This window comes from Triturus cristatus, chromosome 3_1 (assembly GCF_964204655.1).
Source record: "Triturus cristatus chromosome 3_1, aTriCri1.1, whole genome shotgun sequence".
Lineage (NCBI taxonomy): Eukaryota > Metazoa > Chordata > Amphibia > Caudata > Salamandridae > Triturus > Triturus cristatus.
The window spans coordinates 1,133,808,130-1,133,835,509 of NC_140583.1; positions in this window are offsets into that span (position 1 = coordinate 1,133,808,130).

Here is a 27,380-nt window from a genome sequence, read left to right on the forward strand (position 1 = left end):
GGGCCATTAGGCGAGTCAGTGTCTGGTGCTTGCCCCTACCATTTTGGGAGGACTTCCCCAGCTGGACCTCCATGATCTTCTAGGTCCTGTACCTCAGGTCCTCTCACCTCTTCCTGAAGAGGACTCAGCACCAGCGATAGACCCTCAGGGACCGCACTTTCCAGGTAATGGCTTTCCACATCACCTGCTTCTGATGGGCATTGACCTGTGCATATATACAAGAGATGAAGCAAAACATTATAACTGCTACTAAATGGATCAATGTCGGGGTCAGACACATTTTGGAGACATCTAGAACAAGTAAGTAACAGTTATCAATTTCTCTATTTCTCTATATGTGTACTCCTTACATGCTTAGCACCACATATGGGGGTATACACACTTTTGTAGTCAGTGTTGGAATGTCCTCAATCAAGGTTGTGTCCATGAAGATAGCCCACTAACACCATGTAGCCCAGGACCATTGTACATGTTGTGTGCTGTGAGCTACTCTGGCACACACTACACCATTCAGACCATCGGTATGGTAACCTACTTCTGCATGTTTGCACACACCCTCTAACCTCCAGCCCCATTTACAAAGTGCATATAGTACATACAGCCTGACACCATAGTACAGATTGACAGTAAACACTAAGGTCACAATGAAAGGGTTCTCATGTGTCACACTGGCATATACCACTCTGGCATTATCTGGCTATATGGACAAAATAAAGGGATACCATACAATGTGTAACAGAGTTTGAAGGGTTGGTACTAGCATCACAGGACATATCTCCTGCCATATGTGGCACTAACACAGGGATGGCGCCTACACATTTTAGAATACCCAGGTTGGATATGTTGCTTTTTAACATAGTTGCAGAACCACAAAAATTGATTGTCTCTCACATAAGCATCTTCAAGGACAGTCAAAATGTCAAATGAGCATTAGGCCTGTACAATGCAAGCATGATGTTAGGAAGAGTTACAACACACCAATGGAAGTAAATTGCCTGACCTAATTCAATCACACACATCCACAGTGTGGGACACAAGTAAGAAGTATCAGGTCAGGGGGTAACCTGTGAAAACATACAGAATTTACAACATTGAAAGGCAATCTAAACAAATAGTGGGGAAGGTATGCATTTTGGGTAGGCCTGGGCAGAGTTTGCAGAGTACCGCTATGCTGAACCCTGCAAATTGACCAAAAAACTCTGCAGCGCAATGCTGATTACTGCAAGTCGCGGAGTGTGTTAAGCTGAGCCGTTCAGAATGATATTTAGCACCAGGTGTTTGTCCTGGGCTGGAAAATCAGTGCGAACATCACCATGTGCAGCGCAAGAGGGCGCAGCATCATTCTGCAGCATAAGAAGATGTTCTACTTGAACGGCAGCTTCCTCGAAGCAAACAGAAGGTTTCTCATTGTGGAGTGGTACCAACAATCTGCGATCGCCTATGTGTAGAGAAATTTCACAGGGAGATGGACTAAAGTAAGATTTTCCTCTCTCGCGCTTGGCAACTTAACGTTGACGGGCATGAGTGTGAATAAATGTCTGTTCTGCTGGAACTCTGTGTGCTATGCGATGCGCTGAGAGGGGAAAACCCTGCACACTCCCTGAGCGGAGCGGAATTACACACCCAGGTCTAATTTTGGGAACATCCAAGGATAAGCAGAGCCACAGGGAGGTAAACCATGTCCGATTATAGGCACAATTCTTCATCATCCTTTGCCCTCTGCAGGCAGTGCAGATTCATCCCACATGTACAACACATTCTCAGCACATCAGTTCAGAAATGTGCATCTTTGGGCCATGCTATATATAACATGAAAGTTGTGTGGCACTCTGAGGGGGCAAGGCCAAGGGTATTGCTAGTTCAATAAGCATTGTTTGAGGAATACAGATCTGACCTGCGTAATTTTTTCGACTGTACACATGCCTCGCATCATCCTTACCTGCTCCGAACAGTATACATACACAGCTCAGACTGCAAGCCTATAAAGATTTAACACATTTTACCATGATTTGGTAACACAAGGTTTACCTGGCACCTTCAACTAACCATGTGCATTGAAATGTGAATGCTACTGAGGAATGATCTAAGGCTTAACAAACATCACAATGATGATGTGAAGTACACAGAGTACATTGCTTCACAATCCTTGACATGTATGTCCTATGTAGGGACATCAAAAATGTACTTCGTTACTATCATATGACATACTGGACACCAAAGCCCTATCATAGCCTGTGAGACAGGAAGCAATGCAGTCCAACAGAGTGAAATAGGTATATTAGGAGCCTACCTGCTCCTTTGGTGAGCCATTGCTCTGGCCATACTGGGTAAGGACCTCTTCCACGAGGTTCTACAGGTCTTGCGGGGGGAAAATGCTGGGGTTCTGACCTCTTTAGCGTGTACCATGATAGCTCCCAGAAATGGAAAACAGCAGCTTAATTTGAGGAGGTGTAGATTGCTGTAGTGTCAGTAGGCAAGTGAATAGTTTTACTCATCAGCACGTACATGTATACCACATAAGCTGTCTTCTGCATACACGGAGACAGCCATTGGACCTTGACCATCATGTGCAACAATGTCAATCAATTGCTGTGCCTGCCTTGGATGACATCGCCTACCACACAGTATACTTCCACAAGCTGTAGCTGATTCAGAATTTCGATAAGTGAGGTCAGGCAACTGCCACATTGATGTTTGAAATGAGAAGATTCCTGTGAGAGGCTGACCTGGTGTATTTCAATTTTAATTGTAATTGCATTTATATAGCTCTTAATACCCCTGATGAGGCGTCAGAGGGCTTTTTCGGTGAGTAGCACGCTACTCCGGAACCCATAAAGTATTATTGTTGAATTGGTATAGTGAAATATGAAAGTGATTTAAGTGGTGGATAGGTTAGTCAATTATTCGGATTCAGAAGGATAGCGGAAGGAAAGAAGAGGGAAAAAAGGTTTGTATTTATATGGTGCTTGTTACCTCTGATGGGTGTTGAAACACTTTTTTGGGGTGAGTAGCATGCTACTCGGGAAACCTATAAAGGATTAATGGTAAATTAGTATAGTGAAATATAAAAAATTTGAGTGGTGGATATTAGTCAGTTATTTGGAGTGAGAAGGATAGTGGAGGGATAGAAGAGGGAAAAAAGGTTTGCATTTATATAGCACTTGATGCCCCTGATGGGGTGTGGTAGCTTGTTTTTGGTGAGTAGCACGCTACTCCGGAACCCATAAAGGATTAGTATTAAAAATTAGTATAGTGCAATATGAAAGTAATTTGAGTGGTGGCTATGTTATTCAGTTATTTGGATAGAGAATAGTAGCAGCGGGATAGAGGAGAGAAAAGAGGTTTGCATTTATATAGCTCTTGCTACCCCTGATGGGGTTTTGAAGAGCTTTTTCAGGCGAGTAGCACCCTACTCCGGATCCCATAAGGATTAGTGTTGAATTAGTATAGTGAAATATTAAAGTAATTTGAGTTCTGGATATGTTAGGCAGTTGTTTGGATTGAGAAGGGTTGGGGAGGGATAGAAAAGGGATAAAGGTTTACATTTATATAGCGCTTGTTACCCCTGATGGGGTGTTGAATCGCTTTATTCGCGAGTAGCACGCTACTCCGGAACCCATAAAGGATAAGTGATGAATTAGTAAAGTGAAATATGAGATTTTACTTGCCGTTTTTGTGACCAGCGTGCCAGGAATAAGGTTGGGGACATAGAGGACGCTCTGCTGGACATCTTGCTGCTTCTTCCATCACAGCATTACCCGGGGCGAGGGCTTCAGTCCCCAGGATGCACCAGACTGTACCCAGCTGCCACGAGTGAGGGGGAGGCGTGGTCCATCGCGCTTAAAGTGCTGCCTCTCCCCCCGCGGCGTGGGAGATTTTATTTGCTGTTTTTGTGACCAGCGTGCCGGGATGCGCGCGGGTTGAAGCTCGGACCAAGGGCGGGCCCGTCTGTGTCAATCAGGGGCTGAAAGGGGCTGGGTCACCTCCCTGTCATTGTTATTCCCATTCTAGCTCATTGTACTGGGCTGAGTTAGTAGTGAGACACAGTACCTGCTTACTGGTTTTCTTTACTCTTTTTGTTTCTATATTATTTTCATTTGTTTTTAGAGTCAATCCTCCCTAAGGGCCTCATGTAGGAAGCCAAATACCGGTCGGTAACGGCCGATTTTCGGTAATTATACCGTTACCGACCGGTATTTTGGCTTTTGAGATGTAGGGGGAGAATTTCATGATTCGGTATTTACCGAATCGGTAAAATTACCGAATCGGTAATATTACCGATTCGGTAAATTTACTGATTCAGTAAATACCGAATCATGAAATGAGATGTAGGGGGAGTGTGTGGTGGGTGTGGGGATTCGTTATTTACCACCAACTAAAGGTTGGTGGTAAATGACGAATAGGTGAAAAAAAGCATTTTTGTGCACGTTTAAGTGTGCAATGTGGCAGACATACATGCCCTTAGGGCATGTATGTGCGCCACATGTGCACACATGGCCGAATCAGGGGTGCAACAGGGTGTCAATGTGACACCCTGCCACCCTTGCATGTGCTCCCCCATTACCGAATCGGTATTTACCGATTCGGTAATGAGGCATACCTTCCCATCAATGGGAAGGTATGCCTCATTACCGAATCGGTAAATACCGATTCGGTAATTACCGAATTTTTACGATTCGGTAATATTTACCGACTCATTACCTACATTGCATTTACCACTTCATAAATAGCGAATCGGTATGATTCGGTATTTATGAAGTGGTAAATGCCAGCCCACCTACATAAGGCCCTAAGTTAGGGAAATGAGCAAGATTTCGTGAAAAGGGGTGGCGGGGTCGGGAGTGGTGGGTACTCTTGATGCTTTTCTTTCTCAGGCAGAATCTGTGTTAATACAAGAGATTCAGTTGACCGAATGCCGACTCTCCCTAGATCCACTATGCCCCCCCATAGGTTTAGCTTCAGCATTAGAGTCTAATGTTATTCCTAATTTGTGCTCCCAAACGCCCTCAGCGCTAACAGTAAGTCCACAGCTAGGGCTTTCTACTGTATGTAATTTGGATAGTATATTATCCTCTCCGCCCGCTACTTCTGCTAATGTGATCACTAGGCGGTAAAATACAACCCTGGCCCTAGGTGGTGACCCCCAGTTAAAAAAGAGGACAGCGCGTAGTGCTCCCAAAACTAGCCAATAGGTTTTAAAACAGGCCAAACACAAGCCCGTGGCAACAGGGATGGGGGGAGGCTCTGATCCATCTTCTACGCCCCTAAATACATATGTGGGTGCTGCAGTTATAGATAGAACCTCCATAGAGAACCAACAGCCCTACTCCTTGCAGGCTCAAGATGATTTTTTCAAGCGGGTTAAAGTTAAGCTGCTAGCGCTGATTGACCCCCTATTGTCAAAACTGGCTGCTATAGATCAGAGATTAGAAAAAATAGAACATAATATTTTAAAGCCCCACACGTCTACTCTAGGATGAGATAGCTTGAGTCTATTGACGTGAGTCAGGAGAATAGACTAGCACCTGATCCACTTCCCCACTCTGTGACTTATACTCCCCCCTCTATAGCAATTCTCCTGCAACCTGTCATATCGCTAATACCTACATAAAGTGGTCCATTGTTACAGAAGGAAGGACCTGAGGGTCCTCAGGCCAGAATGCAAAGTACGGGTGGGGGTATATCTACTAATGTTTCCCTCCATCTCCCACCTGAGGCCACACCTTATACTATAGTATTGTCAAATGTTCCGAGACTCCAAGCCCCAGCATGAGAACACTGGTCTTCCCTTAAGAACAAGGCCCTTTATTTCTTGAACAACAGGACTGGTATCAGGAACCATCTTCTCTCTGAGTTCAAGATGGTTCGAAGAGACTCCTGGGTTGGTCATTCCGACAAGGTTTATGATGGTGACTGTGTAGTCCTACGTGTTGGCTGTAAAAAACTTCTGAAAAACTTGCACCAAATAAAGTGACCAACGAAGAAGAAAGAATACTAACCTTCTGTTCATTACTGCATTTAAATTGTGGAAACACGTCACATATTTGTGTTATTTTAAACTGTCACATGTGCTAAGCAGTGTTATTTGTTCTAGAAGGCTGTGGCCTATCCAGAGGAGTGGGGTGGTTCTACTCACCTTATAGCACCGTCAAATACAGGGTTCTTTATAATAATTTGTGTAAAGTTTCTATGTGGCGCCGTTTACTTAAAGCAAATATCACTGTCTCGTTTACTTGCCCTATTAAAAAATGCCCGGAAGCTTCACTTCAGCTTAAAGTTTTATGTCTGGAATGAGGTATTAGGGCTGCAAATGGGAGGGTGGACTCGGATAGTCAGGGTTCCCCAACCTTTAGCAACGGGTTGAGAAGTAGTCGCATAGACTACATTTTTCCAACAAGGAATTTTGGCCTTCCTTTATGGATATGGATGTCATGGAACGGTGGAAAGTGACCATAACCCCCTAGTACTGTATTTGCAGCTGAAAGGACGCTGAGAACAGGCAACGGAAAGCGCCTATATTGAAGTGCAGGGTAGTAACGATACCAGAAGAGCTAAATAGTCAAACTGCATTAATAATGAGGAACAATTGGAGATTATGAGGCAGTTGGTTGATAATGCAACAGTAGATCTCCAAAGATGTGCTACACAGGAGGAAATTGACATCAAAGTTATACTCATCCATAATGAACATTTTAACAAGCTTAAGGGCTTTTTTATAACTAATGTAAAAAAAATTAAGAAAAATCATGGCCCAATGGTGAATACATGGTACGGGAAATCATGTAGGGAAGCTTACAAAGCATTAGCCAGGGCCATAAGATCCAAGAATAGGGACAGCATCAAAAGTGCAAGGGCGGAGTACAAGCTTGTACAATATAAAGTGAAAAGGGATTGGGACGAGCAATATTGGAACGAGTTATTCAAAGCCAGTAAAGATAGAAATATGGCTACATTCTGGTATTTGGTGAAGTGGGGTAAGGGGAAACCAAGTCAAACACCTTGTAATCATGTAGCACCCGAACTGGGGGTATCCCATTTCAAGACCCAGTTTGCTATTGCAGATCATGATTTAGACCATGATCATGAACCATCCCTGATTCCTGTAGGTATTCCCCCCTTGCACTTTACCAGGCAGGAGGTAGATCTAGCACTAAACTCAGTCCAGAGAGCAAGAGCACCTGGGTTGGACTGTGTACCTGCTGATCTGTTCTTGCAAAATAAGGCTACGTGGGTAATTTATATCCTGTCCTTAGCAAATGCTATTGCCAGCGGCTCCCCAATACCAGGCTCATGGCAGGGAGCCGAGATCCTTCAAATATTTAAAAAGGGGGATCGTTCAAATCCAGGTAATTATAGGCCTATAAGCTTAATCGATTGCCTACAGAAAGTGGCTGCCAGGCTCGTGTTGAGTCGAATCCAGGTTTGGATAGATGATCACGACATCCTCTCTCCATTGCAGGCTGGGTCCCGCTCACACACGAGCACTATTGACCAGGTTTTTAGGTTTGTTTTAATTTACTGGGGCGTGGTGATTTTAAGAGGCGGTACATTATATGCTGCTTTTGTAGATCTCAAGTCGGCATTCAACCTAGTTCCACGTGCAAAGATGTGGAGAGTATCTGCAGAACAGGGCATGCCCTTGGATCTACTGGCCTTTTTAATCAAACTCCACAATTCCAATTTTGCACAGGTTCTATGGGGTCAGCAGGGGAGGGTGACACATAGGTGTCCGATTACCAGAGGAGTTCGTCAGGGGTGCGTTTTGGCTCCAACTCTTTTTTCTTTGTATATAAACAGGGTGATTCTGTATTTTATGAATCATCCAACTGACGCCCCTACTCTTGCTGGCATGAAGATCTCCCAGCTTATGTTTGCAGATGACACTCTGTTAATTTCCAAAACCCAGAAAGGCCAGCACACGGCGATTGATAGATTTGAGGAGTTCTGCCGGGATCATGGCCTTATAGTCAATGTGGACAAGAGCAAGTTCATGGTGCTACATAAACATAAGATCGTAAAAGGGAGAGTAGCCATGAATGAAGCCACATTATAGCAGACTCAAGTTTTCACATACCTGGGTATAACTTTAGGTAGCAAACTCAATTGGAAACCACATATAGATCAGTTGGTCCTTAAACATGCACTACTGTCTGGTTCCCTATTAAAGGAACAGCGGCTCTCACATACTAAGCTGCTCGCCCAGTGTTAAAAATTTACAATTAAAAAATGAGTGCTTCTGTCCTTTATGGGGCAGAATTATGGGGTTTTAGCAATTTAGCACCACTGACGATCTCCCAAAATACATTTTTGAGGAGTATAACTGGTCTTCCACAATCTACACCACTGCTGCCCCTTTACTTAGATTTGGGTTGTAATTTTTTCGAGGATGTGTCACGTTATAGACCAGTGGCTTACTGGAGAAGGCTCTGGGTTACCCCTGAGCTTTCCCGGTATGCACAGGCTCTCCTGGAAGTAAGGGATGCTGGCAGTGCGTGTAAAATTCCCTGGCTGAGGCAGGCAAAAGATATTTTTAGTGCGATGGGGTTGAGTCGATTGTGGGAAAATCCTGATGACAATGTTTTTCCTTCTAGAAAGGATTTTAAGGAGACTTACTGGAGCATGGTTACCATGAAGCGCTTTTCATCTCTAACCAGGCCGTCTCTAACGAGGGAGTTTTTGAAGATTAAACATGTTACCGAATATGAAGGATACTGGGATTTTATTACGGTTTCTAATGATAGGAAACGTTACCACCAATTTCGTGTGGGCACACTCCCAGTTAATTCATTTGTTGGTAAGTGGTGTACTATGATCTGCACCAATTGTTCATTCTGCCCGACCCAGACCGAATCTATAGTACATATCTTATTTGTTTGCCCAGCCTATAAAAACCGAGGCACAAGTGGCTCAAACCAATCTGTTTGTCTAAGGGTATTAATACTGGCAGCGAAGCATTTAGGATTCTAAAAACAGATGCAACGGAACCTATAGTAATTGCGGTTGCCAAATGTTCAAACTGGATGTGGGCCATTCGTGCCAATAAGATGAGATTGCGCTAACTTGTTTTTTTTAATGTAGATACCTGGTCCTTTTATATAGTCACACATATACATGTGGCACCTACTGTAAATAGGCATGGGGTTTTTATTGAATATTGTTTGTATTTTTGAATGGAATTACTAGATGATGTACTTTCGTATTGTGTTAGCTTTATACTATTTGTGGAAATGGAATTTTTTAATATTGTAAATGTAAATGTCTTTTATGATTTTGTTAAATCAAAATAAAGACTTATCGAACGAAATATGAAATTTTAGAAGTGAACATGTTAGTCTGTTATTTTGGTTGAAAAGGATAGAAGAGGGATAGAAGAGTGAAGGATTTAGACTTTTTTTTGGAGGGGATAGCAGTAGGAAGAGGCTTTGGGATGAGTAAAAAGGGATGTAGAGGGGAAGAGTCAGAGGGAAGAGGTTAGAAAGGCTTGTTTTGGGGATCGGTATAGTAAAAGAGGTGTCAGATGATACAAGGAGCGGTAGAGTATGGGAGAGTCTAAAAAGGGTTATTTTGGGGCTCATAGTAGTGGTATGGGGTTTGGGATAAATGAGAGAATGGATATAAAGGATAGAATGATAGAGGCATAGGGTGAGAAATAGGGTAGTGCTTTGGAAAAAGTAGTAGAAAGAGGTTTGAGATGAGTCAGAAAGTTGGGGTAGAAGATATATTGAGAGAGGTATAGGGTGAGAAATTGGAAAATTCGTTGGATATGCTGAATTAGAAGAAAGTGGTAAATATATAGATCCATAAGTATATGGAAAGTATATAGATTCATAAAGGAGGTAGGTACATGTAGATTAAAGATATTGATAGAGGTACAGAATGAGAAAAAGGGTAGTGCATTGGATATGTTTTATTAGGAGAAAAGTAATGAATATATAAATCCAAGTACATGGAAGGTATATAGATGCTTAAAGGAAGTAAAAAGATGCATTAGTTAAACTCTGGTTTTCTAATGTTATTGTACTTTAAAAATGTATTTATTTTTTAACAACATAATTACTGTACATGTCTATATAAAGCAATACACACAGATAGAGTACATATCTATAGTAAAAATAAATGCTTATATCCAGAGGGGAATGCTGGAAATGTCTGTTTGCTTATTGTGCTTATGTGGAGAAGAGACAATTCTTGAGTAGTTTTCTGAAGATAAAGTGGTTGTTCATGGATCTTATGTTGGGGGTAAAGAGTTCCATAGTTTGACTGCTTGAACAGAGAAGGATGTGCCACCCATGGTGTTTTTCTTGTATCATGGGATTTTGAAGCGAGGTGCCACTTAAGAAAGGAGGTTCCTTTGTTAAATATGTTTGGTGTTTTTATTCCTGATGAAGAGTGGTCCCATTCCATGTATTGCGTTGTGGGTGATACAAAGTAGCTTGAACGTGGATCTTCTGGAAACTGGTAACCAATGCAGGGCTTTCAAGGCAGGTGAGATGTGGTCTCGCGGTTTGATTCGCAAGAGTAGTCGGGCAGCCGATTTCTGAATCCGTTGTAGTCTTTTGATGGTTTTTATAGGTGAATCATGGTAGAGGCTATTGGTGTAATCAAGTTTGGACAGAACAAGGGAGATGGTAGCTTGAACATTGTGTGCAAATCCCAAATAGGGGAAAATTTGTTGCTGCATTTTTATAGTGACAAAGCTTGATCTTGCTAGTTTGTCCACTTGGGCTTCACCGATAGCTTGGAGTCCATGGTCATTCCGAGGTTTCTTACTTCCTTCGATACTTTAGGTGGTGAGCCCAGTTCATCAGGCCAGGCAGGAAGTGGGTCATAATGTTTCCAGTCACCACATGTGAGTATTTCCATTTTGGAAGCATTCAATTTGAGATGGCTCTAAGTCATCCACTGATCCACGACTCTGAGAAAACTGAAAATTGAGAGTTTACAATGTCTTTGGGGCATTCCAGTTGAAGGAGTATTTGTCTGTCATCTGCATAGTTATAGCACGTGAGGTGAAATTGATTGATCAGTACAGTTTAATGACTTCATGTAGATGTTAGAAAGCGTGGGCAAGATGATAGAGCCTTGAGGGACCCCTGCTTTTGTGTTATATGACAAGAAAGGTGGGGTATGGATGACATTAGTTCTGTTTCAAAGGTAGGATGTGATCCAATCAAGAGCAGTCCCCCCAGTGCCGGCTTCATAGAGCCTTTGTTTCAGAGTGTCATGGTCAACGGTGTCAAAGGCAACCGAGAGGTCCAAGAGGAGTAGTGCAGCAACCCCGTTGCGGTCTACTGTGCTCCTCAGGTCATCCCAGATGGAAAGGAGGGCAGATTCTGTGCCTCTTCCCGGATAGAATCCTGTTTGGAAGTCTGAAATTATGGCATTCTCTTCAATGAATTGTGACATCTGGGATAAGCATAAAGTCAATGAGTAAGAGAAAATATAGCTGGGTTTAGGATTATTAATGCATTGTGATGTAGTGTTCTTTAACGAGGTAAGTCTTCAACTCTTTCCTAAATTGGAGAAGCCTAGGGGGGTCTTGATGGACATGGGGATGTTGTTCCAGATTCTTTTTTTTTTTTTTTTTTTTTTTTTATATAGAATTTTATTGAACAATAAATCAATTACAAGTATGGGCCTACAACCACCAGGGCCGGCCGCTAGATTCAGAAAGGATCATACAGTTGTTAAGGCAATAGTCGGCTCCCGGGGCCCAGCCCCGTACATGGCTCCGGATAGTCCTAGGGAAGCAGGATACATAGGATTAACATAAATAACAAATAAAAACAAAAGGCGAGGCATAAGGGCAAAAAGTGTGGGTCAGGCTACCTCCGGGGGACTCTACTTCAGACCTTCAAGTAGCTATCAAGAGGAAGGAGTACTGATAGGTCGGGGGGGGGTCACAGGAGAGGAACGTCTATATTCGGTTGTTCCAAAAATCGCAAGGAACCATCAAGGGTCAGGGGGACAAAGCAATATCGGTGTCCACTAGGGGGGGAGTACAGATACCCCCACAATACGCGTTCCATTGCCCCCAGATTCTACCCCATGCCCCCGGTTTACCACGAGCCACATACACAGTCTTCTCCCTGAACATGCACCAGTCCATGTTCTCCTTCCATACGGACACGGTGGGAGGCCGCTGGGAACCCCAAAGCTGCGCTATATCTCTCTTGGCAATCATGTTCCCCAGGGCCGCCCACCGAGTCTGAGCCGCGTTATAATCATTGGGCTCCCACACATTCAGGACACAGCGACGCACCTCCGGCAGAAGCGCCACCCCGGTGACCCGGCCCATGACCACATGTACCCGGCGCCAGTATTCCGCCACCTCGCGGCACTCCCAAAGGATATGGAGAAAGGTGGCACTGAGCCCACATCCCCGCTTACAGAGCCCGTCTTCAGAAAATCCCATCGAGACCAAACGGGGACCCGTCACATACACCCGGTGGAGAATCTTTAGCTGGACCAGGCGGAGACGGGCTGGAATGGCCACTTCCTTGGGGGACGACAGTGCGGACTGCCAGTCCTCGTCGTCCAGTTCCACCCCATCCCCTGTCCACGCCTCCCGAAGGCGCACCAAGAGGTCAGCCCGATTATTGATAAGTTTTTTATAAATTAAAGAGATAGTACTGTCGGGGACATGACCATCGAGTATGCGGTCCTCGAGAGGCGAAGAAGCCGGGATCTTGGTCCCCGCCCCAAAAACCGAGAGCAGGGCATGCCGAACCTGGGCGTAGCGAAAGAACTCCCTTCCCGTAAATTCGTATTCGCTCTGGAGCGCCGCGAATGTTTTAACCGCACCCTTAATCCATAAGTCTCCCACTCTACTAATACCAATCGTGTCCCAACGGTCAAACCCCTTCGTTGTCCAGAGGCTTCCCAGTCGGTCGGAGGCAAACAGAGGAGTAGCACACGTTAATCGCTCGCTCCAGCCCATGGCTACATTGGCCGCCTTCCAGATCCGCACCGCAATCTTAGTAGGGCCCGTAAGGGTCCGTCCAGCCGATCTGGAGTAAAGTGCCCTGTTATAGTTTCCGCCGGGAAGCAGGAATTTATCCATCCCATACGCAGGATTCAAGCCAGGCGCATACGTGGCATGGTTAATGGCCGATAGCTGTGAGGCCCAATAATACCTGCGAATGTCGGGAAGCGCGATGCCCCCGTCGTACCAGGGGAGAGTAAGCTTTGCCAGAGCGATACGCGCCCGTCCGTCCCACACCAGTCTCCTCTGCAGGCTCTCCACCTCCCGTAAGTAGGACACAGGAATGACATCGAAGGAGTTCTGAAGTGCATAGAGGAATCTGGGAAGGGACAGCATTTTAAACAGTGCTGCCCGACCCAGCGGGGACAAGGGCAGCTTACACCACCGAGCCGTGTCCTCCCTCAAACGCCGAAGTGGAAGCAGGAGATTCTGCTCATAGCGAGCCACCGGGTCCAACGAGACGTATATCCCCAGGTATTTGAAGCCGGACAGAGATAATTGGATCGGGAGCCGCGGCGGCAAGAGAGGAGGGTCACCGGAGATAGGATAGACACAGGATTTAGACCAGTTGATCGTTAGACCCGAATTTCTCCCAAAGGAAGTCAGAACATCAAAGAGAACATTAAGCGACCGCCGCGGCGAGGTGAGATACAGGAGAATATCGTCCGCATACAACGAGACCCGATCCTCGAAGCCCGGGGCCCACCGGATCCCTCTGAGCGAGGGCTCCCAGCGGAGCCAAGCAGCGAGCGGCTCCAGGGCAAGAGCAAAGAGCAGAGGGGACAACGGGCACCCCTGCCTCGTACCCCTACCGAGAGCGAAGGGCCGAGAGACCTGCCCATTAACCACCACCTGAGCCATGGGTCCCGTGTAAAGAAGCTTCACCCAGCCAAGAAATCCTTCCCCAAAGCCGAATTTGGTCAAGACAGCCCAGAGGAATGGCCACTCGATGGTGTCAAAGGCCATCGTGGCGTCTAAAGAAACCAGCACGGCTGGTTCGGAGAGGTACTCCGCCCTGGCGAGGGCGCCGTGAAGACGCCGCAAGTTAAGAGCGGTGTTACGATGAGGGATGAAGCCGCATTGATCGGGATGAATCAGATCGCAGATGACGCTCAACAAACGATTGGCAAGGACTTTAGCCAGGATTTTAGGCTCTGCGTTTAGCAGTGAAATAGGCCTGTAGGAGGCACAGCGGTCTCGTGGCTTACCGTCCTTGGGGATCACGACTATCGTAGCCAGACGCTGGTCGTCAGGAAGGGAACCTGCCTCAAGGGACTCTTGAAACATACGACGGAGGAAGGGCGCGAGTTTATCCGGGCGCAACTTATATAATTCAATAGGCAGACCGTTGGGACCCATCGCCTTGCCCGAACGAAGGGACCGAATCGCAGTAGCTATTTCATCTACAGACAAGGGAGCGTCCAGCTGCTCACGGTCGTCGACGGACAGGCAAGGCAAAGCAATATCCCTAAGCAGAAGGCGAGAGTCTTCTTCATCCCTATCAGTCACCGGGGAGTACACGGCCCGGAGGTGGTCAGCGAAACATTCCACAATCTCACCAGGCTCAGTCACACACACTCCATCCGAGACACGCAGCTCCGGGACCACACGATTAACTCTCTCCTTCTTATCCAGCCACGCAATCAACTTTCCCGCCTTGTCCCCGGCATCATACAATCGACCCTGCTGCTCCCTATACATCGTTTTGGACGCGTCAGTGACAAGAGACCTGTATTCAAACTGTTTCAGGCTGAGGGCATGTAGCCCGTCCGGAGTGACACCAGTCTCCAAGGCCGACTCCAGCCCCGAGATGTCAGTCTCCAGCTTCACCACTGCCTCACTCTTGAGCTTCTTAGCCACCACTATCTGGGAGAGGGCGTGTCCGCGGATTACGGTTTTAAAGGCTTCCCACAGGGACATTGCGGACGACACCGACCCCTCGTTTTCAAGGAAGTATTGGTCCATAGCCTTAACCAGGCTGTCGCGAGTCGTAGGGTCTCGCAGGTACCACGGGTTAATGGGAGCGATCCGCCCTGTAGACCGTGACTCAGTGTCAAAGAGCAGCCACAGCGGGGAATGGTCGGAGATACCCCGCGCCAGGTGCCTAACCTCTCGAATCCGACCAGTCTGCGCCACGGGCATAAGGAAATAGTCTAACCTAGAAAGACTCCCATGCGCCCCAGAGTGAAAGGTGTACTGACATTGGGTCGGATGCATTAATCTCCAACTATCTACCAGGCCGAAGGTCTCCAACAGTCCACCAAGCCATGCCTGGGCAGCGGGGAGGGCCCTGGGTGGGTGACGATCCAGGTCACCCGAAACCACCGAATTAAAGTCCCCGCCCATAAGCAAAAGACTATCCGGAAGTTCAAGCAGCATTCGACCCAGGTCCGTGAAGGTGGAGTTCTGGAGGCCCGGGGGGACGTAAACTGAGACCAGGGAAAGGGGCCGCCCCTCCCACCTCCCAGTCAGACACACATAGCGCCCTCTGTCATCCGAGACTACCCTAGTGATATCCAACGGAAGTGAGGATCGCAGGAGAATGCCCACCCCCCTGGAACCAGTTGTGAAACCAGAATGGGCCACGAGGCGGTATCCCCCCCTGTTCATTGCATGACAAACATTACCAACCAGATGTGTCTCCTGGATAAACACCACATCAGGAGTCAGACGACGCAAATACTGCAGTACTACACCCCGTTTGATACGGTCCCCCAACCCATTGACGTTCCATGACATCAGTCTCAACCCGTCCCCCCCATCCCCTCCAATAGATCAAAGGCCCCCCAGTCAGTAGCACAGTTCCCGAGTCTGGACAAAAAGCAATACCTCGCCCTGCCAACAGAAAACACACAGCAAAACAACCCCTCCTTCCCCCCAACCCCCCCCCAAATCCAACTCCCCCCACCCTGCACCCCTGCGGGCCAAAAAACCCCCCCAACTTGCAGTGTGCCTGTCGCCCTACTAACCCCATTCTACGAAAAGACCCCGGAGGAGGAAAGGGACCCGTCCCCGCCCGCCCCCCACACAGGTCCTAGTGAGACAAAATAAACAAAAGAAGTAAGACCCAGCTGAACAGTGCAAAATGGCAAAATCAAGGACCAAAAGTCACTCCAAAGGGGACCCGTCACCTTCGGCGCCTGCAGAGGGCCCGGGACGGCCACCTCTGTCCGGCAGCGAGTCCAGCCAGTCACTCACGGCCACAGGAGAGTCAAAAAAGGCAGTCCGATCCTCATGTTCCACTCGGAGTTTTGCAGGGTAGAGCATAGAGTACTTGAGGCCCAGTTCACGGAGACGACGCTTCACCCCCTGGAATCCCATCCTCTGTTTCTGGACAAGTTGGGTAAAGTCCGGATAAAAGTTAATGGATGAGTTCTCATGACGAACCGGGCCGTGGACCCGTGAGGCCTGCAGAATCGCATCTCGGTCTCTATAGTGGAACAGTTTGGCCACGATAGGCCTCGGGGGGGCCCCCGGCCGTGGCCGACCGCCCAGAACTCGATGGGCCCGCTCCACGGCAAAGAACTTACTTAGGCCTGCAGGGGTCAACTGTTGGAGGATGAGCTCCTCGACCAGGAGGTCAACCGTGCGGTTGTCGGAGGACTCCGGTACGCCTATGACACGGATGTTGTTGCGTCGGGCCCGTCCCTCGAAGTCCTCCAGCCGCCGGGCCATCTGATCGTTGACCGCCTTGATGTCACCCAGCGCGGCCTGCAGGTCCGACACATCCGCACCAAGGGTGGAGGTCCGCGCATCAAGAGCCTGAACCCTCTCGTTAGTTTTGGAGAGATCTGCCCGAATTAAGGTGACATCGATTGCCACCGTGTCGATTTTACGGGCCAGGGCCTCGTATTGCATGGCGATGGTTTCCCTGATGCCATCAATGGCGCCCATGATGTCCTGCAGGGAAAGCTCCGGAGAGACGGTCGTGCCACCACCGGCGGCGTCCGGGGGGGGGGCCGGTCGCTCCAGGGGACCCTCTGCCCTGAGTGTAGCGGTCCATGTTGTTGGCCTGGACCGGTCCCCCGCAGAGGGAGGCCTTAGTCTTACGCCCCTCGGGGCCCCCCTTGCCCCCCATGTGGTCACGGACACCGAAGGGGACCGCCGATCAAGAGTCGTAGGGGCAACGGCACCGCGGACCAGCGCCTCACCAGAGACCACAATATAGCGGTGCGGGGGGACCCAAGGCGATGGGCACACTAGTGGCAGGTGGAGACAAAGCCTCGCGCAGAGGCCAAGGAAACACCCCGCCACATCAAGTGCGTTCGCCGGCCAGCCCCCTGAAGTCCGAAAGTGAAACCGAAAGTGGTAGAGCGGCCACTGGCACCGCACTGCCGCCGCTGTTGTTCAATTACGACACGGCTCCACGGATCACCTTCGTCCCGGGCACCTCCGTCGGGTGGGTCCCAAAAGTTCGAACAACGACAACTCAGGATTCCCAGGTCCGATTCGAGTTCTGAAAAGAGATACGTGCTCAGCCGGTCTTCATCTGCCAGATTCCATAAACCACATCAGGATATTCTCAGGATAAATTCCGAGGAGCAGCAAGGGTCCGGGGAGCCCTGTGCTCACGCGACCATCTTGGATGCGCGCTAGGCTCCTCCCCTGTTCCAGATTCTTGATACTTGGAAACAATAGTTTTTTTTAATTATTAAGCTGATTTTGAAGATGAGTGCCGGCAAGGGGTGCCAATGGAGTTCCATCAGGATCAGGGTGATGTATTTTTTTTTATCATCAAATTACTTTCCCTGAACAAGATGGCCGCCGCATAAGTTCTCGCTAGTAGCCGCTTCCTTCTCTGCTCCGAGCTGCTGGCCCCAATGCAGACAATTACTGCGTTTCGTCAGTGTGCCGGTGTGCAGCTCCTTTGCTTCCTGGACTTAGTGCTGCGGATGTTGGCATCAGACAGGAGTGCCTGGAAGGCAGCATATTCAGTCCGCGTAGATCTTGGGCGACTCAGACCTTCCCATGCACTTTTGGAGCCTGGGAATGACTCTGAAAACTGGGTAGCCTCTGAAGGACCGAGCGGAGCTCGTGGGGGCCCGCCTGCTCTACCTGCTCGCACAACCTCGCACAGCAAGAGGCTGACAGCACGCAAGGCAGAAGAAACTGCTGGAGCTGCTGCCCAATCTGGAAGGCACCTCAATGGCAAAGAAGGGCTGAAGGAGGGTTTAAAGTGGATGCTGAATTAAAAAAATCAAGGAACACTGGCTTCTTATGGAAAAGAAAGGCAGCCATCAATCCCAGAAATCTTCTCTGGGAAGCATAATGGGCTACATCTAAAGGAGCAGGGTAAGTCCTCTCTCCCTATACTCCCCACTGGCCCTCTACCCCTGGGTACACCAGGGACAACTGAACAGAGTGCTCTTGCAGAGACTGTGGGAGCTGGCTCATTGTGCCAGGGGGGATTGGGAAAGGAAAATGAAGACCTAACGGATAGGAGAGAAACCGAGGGGGGTGAGACACGGGCCGGGACAGAAGGGCTGACACCCAGTACTGATACACTATGTGTTGATGGATTCAGTAAGGGTTGTGGATTAAGTAAGGGTTACAAGTGCTGTCCCTTAAGGATGGGTCTGGAGTCAGGGGCTGTAGGAGGATCCCTGAAGTGGCTGAGAAAGTTTATTCTTTGACCGATGACTCTGATCTCTCATGCATTCGTTAAGAATTGACAGATGATGAATTGGCTCCCCACTCATCGGGGACAGTAAGAGTGGGGGAAAGGAGAAACATTTGATGCAAAAATGTCTCTCACTATCCACGAGACTGAGTGAAAGAGCAAGAAGGGGTGAGAAAGACTTCAGGCCAGAGTTTAATACCTCAAAACAGCTGAAATGGGACTACTCTGCAACCAGTCAGGTCTATAGCGATGGGAAAGGAGAAAGATCTGGTACACTATGAGGGACTTCAGTCTCTGATACGAATCCTGCTCCTACACTGGACACAATCTTCTCTATACTAAAACAGGTGCAATCAGAGGCAAGGATGGAGCACAAGAAGGCACATCTCGCCACAAGGAAGATACAAGGCACAGTACAAAAAGTTACAAAAACTTGCTCCGAGATGGCAGAAAGGGTCACCTCAGTGGAAGAGCAGACAGCGGCAGCAGAAGAAACAGTGGTAGCAATTGAAAAAAAAACGAAAGCTCCAAAAAACAGAAGATCGAGGATTTTGAGAACCAGCAGTGTAGAAACAACCTGCGGTTTCTTGGCCTCATAGAGAATATAGAGGGGAACGACATTCAACACTTCATGATCGAGCTGCTTAAGGGTGCCTTTCCAGAGCTTTCTCGAAGGGATCCAAGCATGCTCGGGGAGTTTGTGAACAGTATCTTTCAAGCAGTCATACTGTGTATTAAAGAATGATTAATTTAAGAAAAGCCTCTGTTAACATATGTGGTTTGAATAATTTCCAGAAAAGACAGAGGGTTAGGATTGATATACAGCATCTAAAAGCCGATATACGCTGTTTGCAGGAAACCAATGTGGATGGGTCTCAGAAATATCTATTGGAACTTACAGGGTATCAAGTGATCTCTAGAACGTTCGCAAGGCACCCGTACGGGAGGGGTGGCGATACTAGCATGGGTTCTATGACATAATTTCGACAGACAGAAAATCGACCTACAAATATATCGCAACAAAAATATCGATGTCAAGAATATCGACATCCTATCTACAACATGGAAAGTACAAAAATATCAAAAATTAAATATCGATGTAAAAAATATCGTTATTAAAAATATCGTTTTTCATTTACTTTAAAAATATATGTAAAATAAACCAAATTATACTTAGAAATTAAATAAACATAATTAAATATATTGTATAATATTTAAAATGTATAATTAATATATATAATTTATTAAAACTTTAATTAAACATATACATATAATATATAATATATATATATTTACTTAATAATTTATTTTAATAATAATTTCTGTAACGTATAAATTATTAAATGGTTTTAAAAATTACCAATACATCTATACACATAAAACAATAACATTAATAAATATTTAATAATTACATATAGCAAATAATAATCAATATTTTTAATGTGAATAATTTGTATTATTAATGATATATTACAATAGCAAAAATAATACAAAACATATTAAATATCAGACACAATAAAACTACTAGTCCAACTCCAACAAAAACAACAGTAAGGAAAATGTTGGATACCGTAGGGGTAAAAATTACTATTCCAACTCCAAAGAGTGCAACAGTAGGGAAAGCGTTGGATAGCATAGGGTTAAAATTACTATTCCAACTCCAGAGAGTGCAATAGTAGGGAAAGCGTTGGATGGCGTAAAGGTAAAAATTACTATTCCCACTCCAGAGAGTGCAACAGTAGGGAAAACGTTGGATAGCGTAGGGGTAAAAATTACTATTCCAACTCCAAAGAGTGCAACAGTAGGGAAAGCGTTGGATAGCGTAGGGATAAAAATTACTATTCCAACTCCAGAGAGTGCAATAGTAGGGAAAGCGTTGGATAGCGTAAGGGTAAAAATTACTATTCCCATTCCAGAGAGTGCAACAGTAGGGAAAGTGTTGGATAGCGTAGGGAAAAAAATTACTACTCCAACTACAGAGAATGCAACAGTAGGGAAACCACTGGATAGCATAGTGGTAAAAATTACTATTCCCACTCCAGTGAGTCCAACAGTAGGGAAAGCGTTGGATAGCGTAGGGGTAAAAATTACTATTCCCACTCCAGAGAGTGCAACAGTAGTGAAAAGGCTGGATAGCTTAGGAGTAAAAATTACTATTCCCACTCCAATGAGTGCAACAGTAGGGAAAACATTGCATAGCATAGGGGTAAAAATTACTATTCCCACACCAGAGAGTGCAACAGCAGTGAAAACGCTGGATAGCGTAGGGGTACAAATTACTATTCCCACTCCAGTAAGTGAAACAGTAGGGAAAGCGCTGGATAGAGTAGGGGTAAAAATTACTATTCCAACTCCAGAGAGTGCAACAGTAGGAAAAGCGCTGGATAGCGTAGGGGTAAAAATTACTATTCCAACTCCAGAGAGTGCAACAGTAGGGAAAGCGTTGGATAGCGTAGGGGTACAAATTACTATTCCCACTCCAGTAAGTGAAACAGTAGGGAAAGCGTTGGATAGCGTAGGGGTAAAAAATACTATTCCAACTCCAAAGAGTGCAACAGTAGGGAAAGCGTTGGATAGCGTAGGGGTAAAAATTACTATTCCAACTCCAGAGAGTGCAATAGTAGGGAAAGCGTTGGATAGCGTAAGGGTAAAAATTACTATTCCCACTCCAGAGAGTGCAACAGTAGGGAAAGTGTTGGATAGCGTAGGGAAACAAATTACTATTCCAACTCCAGAGAGTGCAATAGTAGGGAAAACGTTGGATAGCGTAGGAGTAAAAATTACTATTCCCACTCCAGTGAGTCCAACAGTAGTGAAAACGCTGGATAGCATAGGGGTACAAATTACTATTCCCACTCCAGTAATTGAAACAGTAGGGAAAGCGCTGGATAGCGTAGGGGTAAAAATTACTATTCCCACTCCAGTAAGTGAAACAGTAGGGAAAGCGCTGGATAGCGTAGGGGTAAAAATTACTATTCCAACTCCAGAGAGTGCAACAGTAGGAAAAGCGTTGGATAGCGTAGGGGCACAAATTACTATTCCCACTCCAGTAAGTGAAACAGTAGGGAAAGCGCTGGATAGCATAGGGGTAAAAATTACTATTCCAACTCCAAAGAGTGCAACAGTAGGGAAAGCGTTGGATAGCGTAAGAGTAAAAATTACTATTCCAACTCCTGAGAGTGCAATAGTAGGGAAAGCGTTGGATAGCGTAAGGGTAAAAATTACTATTCCCTCTCCAGAGAGTGCAACAGTAGGGAAAGTGTTGGATAGCGTAGGGAAAAAAATTACTATTCCAACTCCAGAGAGTGCAATAGTAGGGGAAACATTGGATAGCGTAGGAGTAAAAATTACTATTCCCACTCCAGTGAGTCCAACAGTAGGGAAAGCGTTGGATAGCGTAGGGGTAAAAATTACTATTCCCACTCCAGAGAGTGCAACAGTAGTGAAAACGCTGGATAGCGTAGGGGTACAAATTACTATTCCCACTCCAGTAAGTGAAACAGTAGGGAAAGCGCTGGATAGCGTAGGGGTAAAAATTACTATTCCAACTCCAGAGAGTGCAACAGTAGGAAAAGCGCTGGATAGCGTAGGGGTAAAAATTACTATTCCTACTCCAGATAGTAAAACAGTTGGGAAAGCACTGGATAGCATAGGGATTCTATAAACATAATAACCAATTAAATAATTAGTTATAAAAAAAATAGCATATTAATTATTAATTTACAAAATATTTATTCTTAAATACCAATTATTTAAAATAAATATTTATATAAATAACTTTAAATTACATCCCACACTATTCCCCCTTTAACATACAACACACTACACATACCATATACACAATACATTTAAATATCAGTTTATCTATTATTTACAATTAATAATACATTCTTTATAATTAATATACTTATTATTCACTAATTTATACATATTAACTACCAAATTACAATTATTCACAAATTAATTATTAATTAACAATACATTAATTAGCAATAACAACAAATAACATGAAATAATAAATTATTTATATTTACTATATTTAACGTACTAATACCAATTAATTACCAATTAATAATTAATTACCAATTAATTATTATTAATTACAAGTAAATAAAAATTATCAGCAATTATTTGAATTTAATTACATCCCACCCTATTCCCCTATAAACCCACAACCCACTGCACATAAAAATTCACATAATTAATTTAATCATCAATTAATCACTTAATAAAATTAAATCACCAATTAATTAGTAATTAACAATTAATTATTAACAATACCAATAAATAAATAGTAATATTAAACTAATTATAACCTATATAATTAACCAATTATTACAATTAATTTACAATTAATAATTAATTAACAATTAATTAATCAATTAATATATTTAATTTACAATTAGTAATTAATTAACAATTAATTAATCATAAATACCAATTAAACAATACATATTAATTAATTAATTATACTTACATTACTTCCCACCCTATTCCCCTATAAACCCACAACCCGCTCTGATACTAAAACGCTAAATTATATTTTAAATAATTATTAATCTCTAAACATTTATTTTTAAATGTATTAAAATACATTACAATAATCTTTAACATACAAATAAAATACATATTAAAATACGTTACACTAATAAAATATCGATATTATTGACATCGAAATTTTTCATTACGATATTACTTACATCTATATTAATGACTTCGATATTATTAACTTCGATAATACTTACCTTGGGGTCGATATTCTGTCCATCGATATTCTTGACTTCGATATTCTTTACCTACGATATTAACACCTCGATATACTTGTAGGTCGACATTTAAAACTCGATATTTAGACTAACCACCACTAGCATGCAAGGGTAAGGTTAGATTCACTAGATCTAAGGCGGATACAGTCTGAAGATGGGCCATTGCAGAATGTGTATATGATAGAGGGGGGGTTTAAACTGTGCTCTATATACAGTCCTGTCACCGATGAGTCTTTACTATTGGAATGAATTAGCATTGAATTGGTGGGGTGGCCCATGCATTTAGTATTATGAGGAGATTTTAATTTTAATTTAAAATGTCCATTAATGTAATTGGGCACCCAGCATCAGTCCAAACAACCCTTATGGTGGTTTTATAGGTCTTAGACAACGTTAGAAAGCTCTCTAAGTGGTAGCTGTGGAGAGCAGCCTTCAGGCTTAGTCCAGAGAGTGTGTAAAGCAGCTTGTTTTACCAGAATGCAATCTTATAGTATAGATTAAATGAAAAAAAAACACACTAGGTATTTATAAAATGATGTATTTGTTATATAATACTCTCTAAGACGTTTCGATATCTCCTACCCGAAGATAAACACAATACACTCAATACTATGCACAGAAATACAGTAAATAGCACTGACTACATAGTGGGACCCGGGGGGTAACAAACCATATACTAGGAAAGTGGTATAAGAACCTCAACTCGGGTCAAGACAGATTCAAGAGGATGTAGAAGTGCTGGATTCCCAAGGAACCTCCCACTGTGGATATATAGGGACCCCATGGAGAACGTGTGCAGTGTGAGAACATAACAGCGTTCTCCGTACAAGTCAACATGTAAGTCTCAGTTGGATTTTCACAGATTAAGGACCATTCCCAGTGGAGCCTGAAGAAACCTAGTGTACGACAGAGGGTTGGAGAGCCACCCCACACATGGAAACCCTAGTATCCACGTTACCTACACCAGGAAAGCCGAGTGCACATGTGTGAAGTGGTGTCAGAAACCGCCAGCGAACCCAATGGAGGACTTCAGGAAAGTGCTGCTGCTGGAGAAGGAGAAAGTGTCCAGTGGAATCTGAAGGTGGATTCGACTTGAGAGCTACCTGCAAACAGAGACAACAAAGTCTATGTCACTCAGGAGTGACCAGGACATCTGAAAGACGAATGCCCATTGATGTCTGGTGTTGCAAGAGAATTGACGGTAACATTGACTCTGCCGCATTGAGGACCAGGCGGTGCTGAGGAAGTCATTCACAAGCTGTCCCACGTTTGATGTCGAATGCTGAGGGGTTTGTGTCTGCCAGAAGCACCAACAAGCATTGGCAAATACAAGCAACTTGGATTTCGAAGAAGGTGCAATGTCGGGACCAGCAAGGTCCAGGGGACTCACTACAATCAGAGGAGTTAGGGCAGGCCGAAGCAATCAGGGGAGCCCAAAAGAAACAAAGGTGACCCTCAACAGGATATAAAACCATACAGAGAGAAGCCCATTACCTCGGATGGACAGGGCTTAAATATGACTATAATGTCAGAAAACGATTCCCTTTGGGCATATATCACACATCCAAATCCACATCTAGTCACAAACCCAATTATTACAGAATCTCAACCCTGATAATATCCACAGTACCATATGAAAACCTCAATGGTTTTAAAAAGTATATTTTGTATTATTTATTAAAAATTGCACAGGTAAAATTCCAAAAATAAAAACAACCCACAAATCGTGAGTTCAAACATCCATTATATCCTAACATAAAATACTAATATTCATAGTAAAAACAATAAAAAACGTAATTCGAAATTCATAATTATGTTTGTTCATAAAACACCCCAACAGAATAAAGAACTAAGAGATATAGGGGTGAAAAGTGGAAAGGAAAGAAATGAGAAAAAATATATATATAATAGAGGGCAATTACGACAGTCTCTCAATAGTTTGTGTTCATTGACCAATTGATTATCAAGATCACCAATGGCATGTATCGTCAATTTCTTTCCACCATGCTACTATATCCACACAATTTGAATGTATGACGTTACAATGCATGCATTTACAATGCATGCCTTTACAATGCAGTTTTTACATCGTAACATCCTTTACAACACATTCTTTTACATCGCATGCCATTACATCGCATTTTCAGAAACTACCTTTACAAGGCATTCCATTACATCGCATTGTACCTTTACAACACATACCATTACAATGCATACCATTACATCAAGTTTAATGTAAGTGTTGGATAGTATAGGGATAATAGTTACTATTCTAACTCCAGTGAGTGCAGCAGTGGGGTAAGTGTTGGATAGTGTAGGGGTAAAAACTACTATTCTAACTCCAGTGAGTGCAACAGTAGAGTAAGTGTTGGATAGTGTAAGGGTACTATGCGTTGTGATGGTATGCGATGTAATGACTTGCGATGTAATGCCTGTGTTGTAGTGACATGCATTGTAATGACATGCGTTGTAGTGACATGCAATGTAATGGCTGTGTTGTAATGACATGTTATGTAAAGGATGTTGCGATGTAATGACTGCGTTGTAAAGGTTGTTTCCCCACAATTTTGTCTATTCCAGGCATCGACACGTTTCGATGGTATTAGTCAAGTATGGACCACCATTTTCAAGACACAACTGATTCCTTTCAATCAATTACGATAATCAATCCCCTCTGTATTTAATACCGATACAAAATATATACATAACAATTATTGAGACCCATATCATAGAAAACATTTATCATTAACAGGATAACTCAACAATAAAACGTTGTTCCCCAATAACAGAGTTTTTCAAAATCCTCCCCCAATTCCCGAATACATTTAGATATGATACTGTGGTGTACCCCAGAATTTAGGGCAATTGTATTTGGCAAGAGTTTCTAAAATGATAAAAACTCACATCTCTTGTCACCTTTACTCATACATGCCTCAATGGCCCTATCAGGTAATTGTATAGAGCTCCCATTGTTTTAACATATCATGCACTCCGCCCAAGACATACATGCTCATACGCTCAAGGGACCAACCCTTCCCCCTGAAGACATGTTTTAGATTTGAATGGTAAATCAGAGTTATATTTATTACCACAGTTCCACTATTGCTTCTTTTTCAATATCTTTAGAAAGTGGTAGCCTTCTTAACGAACGAGAACTGCATAGTTTCATGTGTTTTTTTTAATATACACCTGTCTACTTTTTGCACCGTGGTCAATCGCTTGGTGCTGGGTCTAGAACAAAGAGTTAAAAGTAATTGATTGGACAATGATATCTATGATATAATACAGTATATAAGTATTAAACCCACAGGTCCGAGGCACTGGAGTCGCAGGAGGACCTGAGGACAGCTCACCAAAAGATGCAGACCACGGTGCAAGCAATGTGATGTGGACAAAGATTCTGGTCAATGGAGATGCTTGAGTTTGTGGCTACTTGGAGCCCAAAGATCTTGGTGGAAGGAAGCCAACAAGCCTTTGCAACAGCAAGTCGACGTGGTGCACTGGGGGTTGGTGCCTGTAGCTCTCACAAGGGATACTGGCCTCAAACTTGGTTAGAGGGCAGGGCAGGCCTTGAGAGCTATGGAGAACCACCACATGTGTTGCAGAACCTTTCAGAGTCTGTAGGAGCTCAAGATCAGCAGACCTGTCAGTTTGGTTGCGGTGTCTGCAGATGCAGGGAAGTGACTCCTTCACTTTAGGGAGATTCCGTCAGGTGTCTTGGATGCCAACAGGCCTTGGAAGGTTCCTTTATGTAGACAATACTTCAGACTGAAAGGAGGCGAAGTCGAGCCCAAACGAAGTCCAGTGAAGTCCAGAGTGCCCAGACGGTCGAAGTTGAAGTGGTGTCTGAATTGAATAGTGTCCCACAATGAATCTAGAAACCCACCCGCAGGTAAGCCCTTAAGTACACTAAGGAAAGTGTTGGGACGATTCAGGGGTCCCTCCCAGGGAAGGGTTTGGACAGGGGGGAGGTTACTCCCATGCCCTTTGTCAAGTTTTGCACCAGAGT